Source organism: Arachis duranensis, chromosome 5 (assembly GCF_000817695.3).
Source record: "Arachis duranensis cultivar V14167 chromosome 5, aradu.V14167.gnm2.J7QH, whole genome shotgun sequence".
Taxonomy (NCBI): domain Eukaryota; kingdom Viridiplantae; phylum Streptophyta; class Magnoliopsida; order Fabales; family Fabaceae; genus Arachis; species Arachis duranensis.
The window spans coordinates 92626491-92639223 of record NC_029776.3 but is presented as its reverse complement, the minus strand read 5'-3'; the positions used below and the strand labels follow the sequence as shown (position 1 = coordinate 92639223).

At 33.4% G+C, this 12733-nt stretch overlaps 1 long non-coding RNA gene across 1 annotated transcript; it reads left to right on the top strand.

Annotated features, from left to right (window-relative positions):
- The first annotated feature begins 8687 nt into the window (after positions 1-8687).
- On the top strand, positions 8688-11685 carry LOC107490696 (uncharacterized). The gene is made up of 2 exons (XR_001592461.3): positions 8688-9549; positions 11399-11685. It is a non-coding gene; the product is annotated as an uncharacterized LOC107490696 (long non-coding RNA).
- Positions 11686-12733: the final 1048 nt, after the last annotated feature.

Genomic DNA, 12733 nt, shown 5'->3' with positions numbered 1-12733 from the left:
TTTCAGAAATTACTTTATTAAAGAATATTTAAAGCAAGTTTTGATTAATTAAATTTGAAATAAATTAAGATCCTTATCCAATTTTACAATTATTGAGTTTTTCTATATTTAAATTATAAAGTTTAGTAATTGTAAAATAATAAGAATTGTATATGAATTGATTTAAATAATTAAGATTTTGGAATTTAATACTTTAGTTTTTATGAATAAAGAAAATTAAATCATATTATCTCTAAATCTTCGATTTGAGCGTTTAATTGAAAGTAATTTGTAAAATTGATAAGTAAATAGTATTTTCTATATATAATTAATGTTAGATTTAATTTGGTTTCAATTACCATATTGTTCCTATTTTTATTTTAAATTACTAAACTAACTCTATCCCTAATTTTCACACATACTCACCTCACCAAACCCTAACCTAGCCACCACACTCAACACAAACACACACACCTAGTACCCACACTCATGCATGCAACAGTATGAAAGAAGGAAAGAAAAAAAAAGAAGAAAAGGAAAATGGGAAAGGGGACCGCCGAGGAGAAGGGGAGAAGAAGAGAGGGAGGACAGCGTCGGCAGGCATCACTGCCGCCGCGCCATCGTGTGTCGCCGTGGGAGGAGGAGGAGCACAAACCAGATCCATGGAAGGGAGAAGTAGAGCGCGCACAGGAGAGGAGAAGCCGCCACTGCCCTCGCTCTTGTCTTCAACTTCGTGAGGCCCATGTCGCTGCCGTCGCCCTCGCCGTGAAGCCCGTCTCCACCGTTGCTGTGTCCATGCTATCGCCGTCATTGGAGCTGGAGAGAGAGCCCGCGAAGAGTGAGAGAGAGACTGACAGGAGATTGATGCACGTGAGAAGAGGCAAAGCCGACGCTGTCACCGTCGCGTGTGGAGTCGCCGTCGTCCCTGTTGTGGCTAGTGTCATTACCGAAAAACCACCATCGCGGGAGCCACTGCCCCTTCAATTGGCTCTGCCGGTTTTTGGTTCCAGTTTTGCCTCAATGGTTGTTGTTAGAGCTATTTGCGTTGGATGGGGCTGTCACCGTTGAACTGCTCCGTCACTGAATTTCATCGTCGCCGCTGTCGCGTGCCTCGTCGCCATTATTGGAGGTGGGCGGCCGAGCCTCTGTCGCTGGAGAACGCCACTGCTGTCGTCAGAAAACACTGCCAAGCTTCTGGCCGCTACCGAAACTGCTACCCGGTCAGTTTGGGATTGCGGCTACTCCGTTCTGCTGGTATCATAAGTATATGTTATTTTGAACCCTCAACGTTAGTATTCCATTATAAATTATTGAGAATGTCGTGATGTTAATATCTCAGGGTTGAGTTTGGAAATTGTACGATAAAACATAAAAGCTGATGCGGTGTCATCTTGCTTAGTTTCTCGCGGTAAAATGATAAATAAGAATTGCACCGGTTCGGAATTTCTCATTAGAGGAATAAGCAGTTTGTTACAAGTATAGACCAAACTGGCAATCATCTCCCACAATCAAATTTTAATTTAAAAGATGTCACAATCAATACAAAATAGCCGGGAATTTTAAGTCCCGGATCATCTTCCCTAGGAGTTGCAATTAGGTGATCAATTATTGGTTGTGGGGGATTTTTGTGGTTTTGGTTATAAGAAACAAGAAAATAAAATGGCAAGGAATGAAACATCATGCAAGTAATTAAATGAAAGCAAGTAAAAGCAATGCAAATGGAAATTAAATAGTAAAAAGGGCTCTTGACAAGAATTGGAGAATTAGGGATTCCTATCTTAGTTCTGGACCACAAACATGGAAATTGTGTGGAATTAATCCCAATTAGTCAATTCTACATCGAGAATTAGTCAAAAGGGCATAATTGATTTCAATCCACAACTTCTAGCCAACTCTATTAATGGAAGGCTTAGAGTTAGTGGAAACCAAATCAATTAACAATCCTCACACAATGTGGAATGGACATTCACCACTCAAATTTACCCAATCACCCAATTTCTCAACCAAGAGTGTAAAAAACTAGACAAAAATTCAACCAAGTATTTTATCAAATACTTGAAAGGCATAAAAGGAAAGTATGGTAAAATAACAAGAGATAATAAATTTTAGGGAAAATTCCACTCCCCTCCCCTGTGAGATGTTAAAATGACACTCTCCTCCCCTCTATTTTATAAATGTACATTTTCCTCCCTTCTAACTTTTAAAAAACCTCATCTTTAATCCATTTTAAACTTTTTGTGTTAATTTTATCCATTTTTTAAGAAAAAATAAATTATTTTTTGAAAAAATATCCATTAACAAAAGTTTTATTTTTTATCATTAAATTTTACTTACTAAAATACCTTTTAATAAATTATTTTTTATTGATTGAATTGTATTTTTATTAAAATACTTTTAAAAAAATTAATAATTAAATTATTTTTTTCTAAGATATCTATCCTTCAATAATTTTTAAATTTTTAAAAAAATACAATTTAATCAATAAAAAATAATTCATTAAAAAATATTTTAGTAAAAAAATATAATAATAAAAAATAAAATTTTTATTAATGAATATTTTTTAAAAAATAATTTATTTTTTCTTAAAAAATGGATAAAGTTAACATTAGTTAACATAAAAAGTTTAAAATAGATTAAAGAGGAGATTTTTTAAAAGTTAGAAGGGAGGAGAATATACATTTATAAAATAGAGGGGAGGGGAGTGTCATCTTAACATCTTGCAGGGGAGGGGAGTGAAATTTTCCCTAAATTTTACAACTACCAAGCAAGGAAAGTAAGAATAGCAACTCAATTCAATAATAAAAGAGCATGAAACATAAATTACATTAAATGAAAATCAAAATAACAAGAGTGTTCATCACCATATAAAATAACCAAAATGAGAAATTAACAAGATAAACTAAGAAATTTAAGACAATAGAGCAAAGGAAAGTAGAAGAAACTGGATTGAGAACAAGAATTAAAAAGAGAAATTACAAAGAAAATAAACTAAGAACCCTAATTTTTAGAGAGAAGGGAGAGATTCTTTATCTAGAAAATGATCTAGATGATGCCAAACTAACCCTAATTACTCCCCCTTTCACATGGAATGAGGCCCCCTTTGATATAGCACTCAATAAGCTTCAGAGAGTCCAAAACTAGGCTCTGGAGGTCCAAAAATCGCCCCCAGTGATTTGCAATAAATGAGTCACGTGCTGGGACTTGTGTGTACACACACTTGCTGATCTTTCACTTGTGCGTGCGCACACATGCTGTTGTACTTCTTGTGCATATGCATAGAAGGTTATGCATACGTACACTCCAATATGTGCTTCTCCTTTGTTTTCTTCATGTTTCCTCCCTCTTGCATGCTCTTCTTCCACTTTTATCAAGCCATTCCTACCTATTATACCTGAAATCACTCATCAAAACTATTAAGGCATCAAATGGGATAAAAGTGGGATTAAAGTGATTAAATTAAGTACAAAATATCATGTTTTTACAATTAGGCACAATTTAGAGAGAAAACACAAAAGTATGCTATTTGGATGAATAAATGTGGGTTTGTATGATGAAATCCACTCAAATCAATCCAAAATTTATCATCAAATATGGATTCATCATAAGACTATCTGGTTTTGTTCCTATTTACCACAATACTCTATTAACAATTATGTTGTAATTCCATTTAATATCCATTTCGCGTTAATTCCAATTTTACATCAGATAAAATTGTCATTGCTGTGAACCTTGATTGTCGCTGTTGATATTGCCTAGGAATCAATGAGGTTGCTGCCGCGAGTTAAGAATAGCTCTTAACACATTAATCTTTAAGGGGTTCAACTTTGAGGTAGGGGTTTGTTTTAATAAGAAAATATTTTGGGGCTTTAAATACCTGATAATTTTAGTAGATTAATGCAAATGGATTAATGTCTGTGATGCGAATGATTTTCTGTTGAGTTTGATATGTTGTGTTGTTATCGAATTGGTTGATTTCTGGATTTTTGGACGAAATGAATTGAATCTTTGGATTTCGGTTTTCTTTGATTTAAATCGATAATGATTGGTCTTAAATGACGGATTTGAAAATGTTGACTTGAAACATTGGTTTTGTTGAGTTGAAGTTGAAAATAGGGGACACGTGATGGGTGGCAAACTCCAGTTTTTAGGGGAGGTGCTGTCAAAATTTTTCTAAGAATTTAGAGTTGATTTGGTTATGATTTCAAAAAAAAACGAGTTTGATTTGAATTAATTGTCAAAAGAGATAAGATTTAAATATTTTAAAGGATTTTAAAGAGGATCGGATTTTTATGATTTGATTGATTTATAATTTTAACTTATTTGGTTTTTATAATAATGAGAAGAGATTTGGTTAACTAGCTAGGGATACTAAGAATTAAATTAATTATAAATTCAAGGGTTTGGGAATAGGAGTGTGAGTTTGAAGGTTATGCTTGAGACTGAGAGTGATTGTGATGATGAATAGTAATTAACTATGATGATGAAGGATGTTGATAGGCGAGTTTAATAATATTGAGATTGAGAATGAGATCGATGATGAGATTGATTATGATTATGAAATGATATTGAATATGATTCTGATTGTGATGCACCTGTTTGGGTAGATGCAGTGGAGTTATTCCGCTTGCTCCAGGATGTGGTAAGATACACCTGCCTGGGTAGATGTAGTGGAGTGATTCCGCTTGCTCTGGGACATGGTGAGATATACCTTCTTGGGTAGATGCAGTGGAGTGATTCCACTTGCTCCGGGTTTGGTTTGAAACTCCTGGGATAGATGCAGTGGTTAGCCCCAACTTGCTCCCAATCGAGGTTGATTTAAGATTTATGAAACTTTTTGGGTTTCAGATTTCCTTGGGTAGATGCAGTGGGTCGGCTGCACTTGCTCCAGGTTGAGATCCGAGATTCTGTTGACCCTGCGTCATAAGATGTGGCCGGACACTTAGACCTTTCCGGATGAGCTCTCCCCCATGAATATTTTATTTTGATTGATTATGATTTTGAGCTTGGGGATGCGCGCTCACAGGGACTGTCCAATGGTTAGCTACCAGGACATGTCGGGTCAGCTTTATAACTGACAGATGATATCATCAGCCATAGGACAGGCATACATCATTTGCATATGTGTGAATTATTTGGGTTTGCTTAATTTCTTGGTTTGCCTAATTGTATATGCGATACTATGTGATTATGTGATATTTGCCTTACTTGAATCTACTTGTGTATTACTTGTCTGCACTGCTTGTGTTTGTACAACTAAGAGACCCCTCATGTTGACGGTGGTGATGCTGAGGGTTGTACTTCATATTGATAATGAGACGTCTGCTAAAAATTGAGTTTAATATTGAATTGCTGAGTTATATGCTGATAGACTGTGGTAATGAAAAGAGATGGGCTGAACAGAGTGTTGGATAAAAGCTTGAGAATGTATGTTGTAGCTTTGCCCGGTTTCAAATTTGAATGGAGTAGGTTATTGGGTAGGAAACCCCTTTAGACATACTTGTTGTCCTTTTCAATTTTAAACTATCCACCGTACTATTTGTAAACTAAAGGAGTTTTTTTTTACGGCTTTTCAAAGTAATACTTTCCACAAAGCATTTTTCAAAAGGTTGTTTCAAGGATAAACTACCTTTAAAATGAAACTAATTCTATTTGCAAGTATTTCTTTGCTTTGATGGTATTTCCATCCCTATTGAGAACGTATGGTTTGTTCTCACCCCAAAATCTTCCACCCTTTCAGTGACACAGGTTCGAAGATTCAGTTTGAAGCTGTAGACGATTATTGACTTTATCTATGAGTTAAGTTACTTTCGTAGAGTTCCCTCGCTTGTTGCTTAAGATTTTGATTTTATACAGAGGAATATGTGTTGTATCTGAGTTTTATTTTGATTTACTTATATAAGATTTATTATTATTAGTAATTATATGATTATTATTACTTGGTGATGTTTGGTATATGATTTGTAATGAGTTGAAAACAATTTTCTGACATTTTATTAAAGATTGAAACGCGATATCAAACCAAAGGCTCAATATTAAATAGTTAATAAGGAAAATAGGTTAGTAACGCCTTACTTTTGGTACGATCATGACGTATTAGAAGTTAGGTCATTACATTATGGTATCAGAGTAGTTCATCCTGATTAGAGCCTTGGAAATGGACTGACCATGCTTTATTGCATACTCTGAGTGTCTGTCATGCTATAGGTCTTGTCCTGATAGCAAGAATTAGAGCCTTATGCACATGACTGTTTATTGATTAACGCTGTTAGCTTGCCGTTGCATATCTGCTGATGTTAATTCTGGCCAACTTAATGTTGATGGTTTATGTGTACCGAAAAGTTAATGGGTTATCATAGACGAGACATGAGTAATAAATAACAAATATTACGGGATTTGGGAAACGATAGAGGTTACTTCTCGAGATTTCTCAGTTACCTATTTTATTCTTTCATGGTTTGTCTTGTAAAATCCTGTTTGAGATTTATTTCTTGGAAAGTAAACTGCTTATTTTATGATCCTGTTCCTTGTGCATATGCATACTCGTTTGATGTTAACTGCATATGTCTGCTTACATTCCTTGGATATCTGCCTTGTGTTATTTAAACTCTTTTTCTTGACTCATATACTCTTTGATATGCTTTGAACTTCTTTGATGCATCAAAGTGATTGTGAAATCCTTGATATTTTTGCTGTTGATTGAGTTATCTTTCTTTATGAGTTTTGTCTTCATTTAGACCTGCTGAAAACTTGTTTGGTTTGACGTGCTCGTAAACCCTATTTGAATTTCCTTGATTTAAGTTTCTTCCTCAAAATATGGTTTAATTTTTCTTTGTAGCACATCTTAATGTTCTTGAATATTCTTATGAGATTGTGAATTTAAGTACTCTCGAAGTTTTGGTTTGAACCTTTCTTAGTAAGTTTTTGGTTATTCTTGTGCAAAGTTGTTATTGACTTTGCATCCCTTTACTTGTGCTATGCATCTCTTTGCTGTGATTTGAACCTGTTTTAGTGCGACATAACTATTTCTTGAAGGTTTAAAATCGCTTTTAACTTAGCCTACATTCTTTTATCGTACACTTTAAAAATTTTGTACACGATTTAAACCTGTTTGTGTGTAATGCATCCTCTATCCTTTTTCTTGAGCAAAACTTTATTTCAGGTTTCCTTCCAACCAGATATCAGTTTTCATGCATGCTTTGTTTTGTCGGTACCAAAATACTTTTCAAAGTATTTGAGGAAATATAATTTTACCCTTAGCCAAATTAATCTTTCCTTTTTCAAATTTTGCACAGTTTATTTCAGCTTGAATTTATATTGGGATAAAGCCACATTTATGCTTTTGTTATTCTCTTGAAGAATGTTTGTTGCTTAACTTTTCTTTTAGACTACGAAGTGATTTTTTCGCAAGTTTTCGATTCTTTTATGAACAATGTATTTAGAAGTATTTTTAATCATGTTCTTGAGTTCTGTGAGCTTTGTCTTGGGTTTGAGATATTCTCTTCTGTAAACCTCATACTTTGTCGACTTAGCTTAAATCTGTTTCAAAATAATGCGCCATTTTTCTTCGCATTGATTCTAGCGAACTTCTTTGATTCAAGAGCTATCCTTGGTGTTACCAATTGATTCCTTTCCAGCAATCTTTATTTCTTGTGTATCCTTGTTTATTTGTAATTTCTTTCATTCTTTCAAATTCTTATGAGTACTATCCTTGTCACTTGTCTTTTCTTTCTAAACGCTTGTGTCTTGAGTAAACTCGAGATTTGTTTGTGTCATGTACGACCTTTAGATATAGCATGCGATACGTTATTTCTTAGGACACGGTTTTAGTGAATGTGGAAGGTGAAGCTTGTAAGTGTGCGATGTCACGGGATGTTGTAGAGCTTTGTTTTACGCAAAAATATTTTGTTTATATTGGGCTTGTGACTGGTAGTGAGTTTGCGACATATTTGATGAGGTTGAGAAGTTACGGATGAATTGTTCGATAAAGTATAGTTGGGAGTTGTGATGGTGAGTTATGTTAAAGCCCTTGATGTTGACACAATGTGACCTTTTGTTTTGAACCTACCTTGTAATTTCTGTTTTATACCACACTCTTCTCTTATATCTAATTTGTATGCCTTATCCGGTATTTGAGAATTTATATATATGCCAAGATCTGTTGCTATTCTAAAGTATTTGAAAGTAAAGTTTTAAAATTATGTAATATATTGTGTATTATTTTAGTTTTCGAGGACGAATATTTTTATAAAGTGGGTAGAATGTAAAACCCAAAATTTTTGAAAAGGTTTTTTATAAACTAATTTCAAATTCAATTATTTATTTGTGACTTTAATTTCAGAAATTACTTTATTAAAGAATATTTAAAGCAAATTTTGATTAATTGAATTTGAAATAAATTAAGATCCTTATCTAATTTTACAATTATTGAATTTTTTCATATTTAAATTATAAAATTTAGTAATAAGAATTTTATATGAATTGATTTAAATAATTAAGATTTTAAAATTTAATATTTTAGTTTTTATGAATAAAAAAAATTCAATCGTATTTTTTCTAAATCTTAAATTTAAGCATTTAATTAAAAATAATTTATAAAATTGATGAACAAATAATATTTTCTATATATAATTAGTGTTAGATTTAATTTGAATTTGAATTATTATATTATTATTAGTTTTATTTGAAATTACTAAACTAACCCTAACCTGGGAAGGGGAGCGCCGAGGAGAAGGGGAGAAGAAGAGAGGGAGGACGGCGTCGGCGGGCACTACTGCCGCCGCTCTGTCGTGTGTCGCCGTTGGAGGAGGAGGAGCGCGAACCAGATCCATGGAAGGGAGAAGCAGAGCGCGCACAGGTTAGGAGAAGCCGCCACTGCTCTCTATGCGTCCTCCTCCATCCATCAACTCCTTTAACATGATTTTGGGGGCTCTTGCCAAGAGTAACGATTTCCCCACCGCCATTCTCCTTGTTCAGAAATTGCAAGACAGGGGAATCGCTTCCGACTTGTTTACTTTGAACACCTTAATCAATTGTTGTTCTAGCATGGGTCCTATGAAGCTTGCTTTCTTTGTGTTGGCTAAGATTCTCAGGATGGGTTATCAACCTGATACGGTAACATTGACAACAATCCTGAAAGGTCTCTGTCTGTCTCTCTGGTAATGTTGAAAAAGCACTACACTTTCAGGATAGAGTCCTGGCTCTAGGATTTCAGTTTAATAAAGTTACTTATGGGACCTTAATTAAGAGATTCTGTAATCTGCCGCTAAGCAGTGGTAGGGTATTTCTCAACACTTTGAATAGCGGCATCCGGTGTTACAGGATCTCTTAATCAAGGTCCCATAAGTAACTTTATTAAAATGAAATCCTTGAGCGAGGACTCTATCACGAAGGTGCAGTGCTTTCTCAACATTACCACGGAGAATAACACACAGAGGAAGCAACTTTCATAAGACCCATGCTGGAACTTACACCACTCTTATTCATGCTTTGTTTGAAAAAGATGAGAATGACATGGCAGAGAAACTTCTTCAAGAAATGATTGCTAGAGGCTTATTGAATTGATAAAAGAAGGTAAGATACATCAGCTGAAATTGAAATTACATCTCTATTGTTGCTGAATATTATCATAGTTCTGTAGATTCTGTGTCTGTTGGGTCAGATGACTTTGGCAATACCATAACATCAATTAATTTTGCAATTGCTATCATCCTTTTTAATTCCACTGCTTTGTTGATTCTATAGATGATATTCCAGTTATAGCTTACAGGTTTAGTGTTTAAGATCTCTTTATAGCAATTGAGTGTTCTTTATTGTTATTCTATGAGATGATATATTTATCATGCCAAGCAAAACTAAAAAGATTGAAAATTTTGTTTTGTTGTTTGTTCTCTGCTATTCTGCTATGCAACTTATTTTTCCTTATATATATATAAAACTAATTCCCATGACTGTTTTATCATAAGCAACCATGAACTATTGTTTAATTGATTGAATCCTCCAGGAATTGTCGTAAAAGGAAATTTAAATAGGTATTGAGGATTTATTCTTAGGCTATGGTTTTCGCTTCCATCTTAAAAATAAATCCACCTTCTAAAATGCATGTCCCCTCTTTTCATCAGCCTAAGCAACATCGAGTTAAGGTTAATATGGTTCAGTTATCTCAAAATTTTTTGCCATTTTCTTACATATACTTTTTCGGAGACATTATTCCATTGTCTCTAAGTCTCTGTTTATAAGCATTTTCAAAAAACTCTTACTGGCTTGGAGTTTTATTGTGTGGTGTTGTGATGGGGATGTTAAAAATGAAACAATACAGAACTCTTTGGAATTGCATTTGATTTTTTTTGGTGAATTTCTTTGCATAATTATTGTATTTATTTATTTATTTTCAATCAGATGTTGGACTATGATATAGATTCACTGTTCATATTTAGGAAACTGATTTTGATGTTGTATTGGTGGTTAACTTAGATTGAGGCTTGACATGGCTTTCATCCTTGTTACATATGGGTAAATATCAATCTACCATGTTACATGTATAAATTTAACTTGCTACACATTAATCCAAACAATGTTGAAGCTCTCTAGTGTGAATTTTCCTTTATACTTTGATTTGTGTTTGGCCTCTTCGGAATCAAATTTAATACTAATACTTTACTTTTAAAATTTTTTGTTTGGTAAATTTTTATTTCAAAAGTCAATTACATTATTTTGACAATATGACTTATTCAGCCATCATAACCTATATGTATAATAAATATGTTATGTAATTTTTGTCATTATAGTACAAATTCTATGTTATTATTTTATCGTATTTGTTATGTATATAAGGGCATTTAAGTAAATTCTCCTTGGTTGGAATTTCACATGTTCCCGTAGAGCGGATACCTTAATCCCCGTCTCCTGTCCCCATTTATTCGGGGAGCGGGTGGCGGATTCCCGGTAGTCCTCTGTCGCAGATAATCCTGGCAAGTATCTACGGTGCAATTGAATGGAATTAAAGTTATCATAACATATTTGAATTGAATAAAAGTTAGCAAAACAATCTGTCTTATTTCATGCAATGTTTTTCAACTTGATATGTTTGGCTGGAGTGAATATTTGAATGGAATTAAAGTTATCACAACAGATTTGAATGGAATTAAAGTTAGCAGAAGCTGTCTTATTTCATGCAGAGTTTTTCAGAACAAAAAGTTACTAAGAAATTTGGTTGGAGTGAAGAGTTAAATGGAATTAAAGTTACGAGAACAGATTTGTGTTGAATGGTAGTATACTAAATAGATTTTGATAATCAAGGGTGTGCTAGGACTAGTTGAGAAGTGGTTAGCCATTAAACAGTTTGTATTTGGACTAGTTGATATTAAACTTGTTTATATTACTCTTTCTTGAATGCTGTTCTGAGTTTTGTCTTTTCTCACAGGTGCAGAAGCCTATTTAACAATGGCATCTAGAAATAGAAGATTGACAAGTGGTTCCTATAGCAGCAGTAGTTCTAATGTCATGAGGGAATGTTTTTGCGATTGTGAATGAACCGGTTGTAGAACTAGTGAATGAAATGCTATTACTGAAATTGTTAGATTGTTTTCTTATTTTTTGTTTTGTAGTTTGTATGTTTATCATCATAGTTTTGTTTTTTAAACTCTAAGACTTTGTTTACAAGAACGGGATATTGAGACAGGGACAATGAGATACATCGTGTTTGACAGATGAGACATGGACAGAAACATTATGATACTGAATTAGTATATTTTGTGTCTATCCTAAGAGTAAGAACATAGTGACACTAATAATAGACACAAAATTTTTTTATTATTCTTATTAATTTTTTTATAATTATATTTTTTATTATTATATTTTTATTCTCAAATATTTTGAATAAAAAATAAAAATAAATTGAATTTTTATAATTTATTCTAGTTTATTACCAAACAAAATATAAAAACACAAAATTGTGTGTCTCTATTCTTTGTGTTTTGTTTTCAGTTTCTTATCTTATTCTGTTTTAGAAAACAAACGCACTTTAATAGGCGCTTTGGAATGTATTAAGCATATGAACATTATTGAAAAAGCTAGATTCTTCAATGAAATGAGTGTGTTCTTACCTATTATGGCTGTGTTGGATAACCACTTTGTGGGCTCGATATTGCTAAGAGAAAATAGAGTGATGGTACATATTTGAAACGATATGAGTGTGCCATGCTTGAGAGTTACTGAATTAGTTAAACTTCATAACTAATCGATAGTAGGAAGTTAGAGACTATTTGAAGTGTATAAATTCTTGTTATACATAATTCCATACAGATACTATATAAATTATTATTACATCAAGAAGTCAGAGGTATTACTATCATGTCATTTATGTGCATAAATTTACAAAGCATTAATATAGATGACTGCAATAACTTGCTAATAGCATAAATGGTAGGAAACTATGAATTTAGCATATTGAACTCATCGATATAAATTTACAAAACATTAATAATTGGTTTCATATCATAGTCTAATGATAACTTGTGCATACTTAACAAGCATTAAGAAGTTCCACCTAATAAGTACTTGGATTTTGTGCATCCTAAGTTCCTAAATAAAATCTTAGACCGCATACTCAAATACACGACTTCACAACTTGAGACAATCACCACTCATACCACTCATTCTACTTGAGAATGGATCGCACTAAAGTACTCTTCTGAGTTGACCCAGATGAGCCAAAAGTGTATTCAGGATGTATGGTCACCAGTGCAACTTCCGCTTT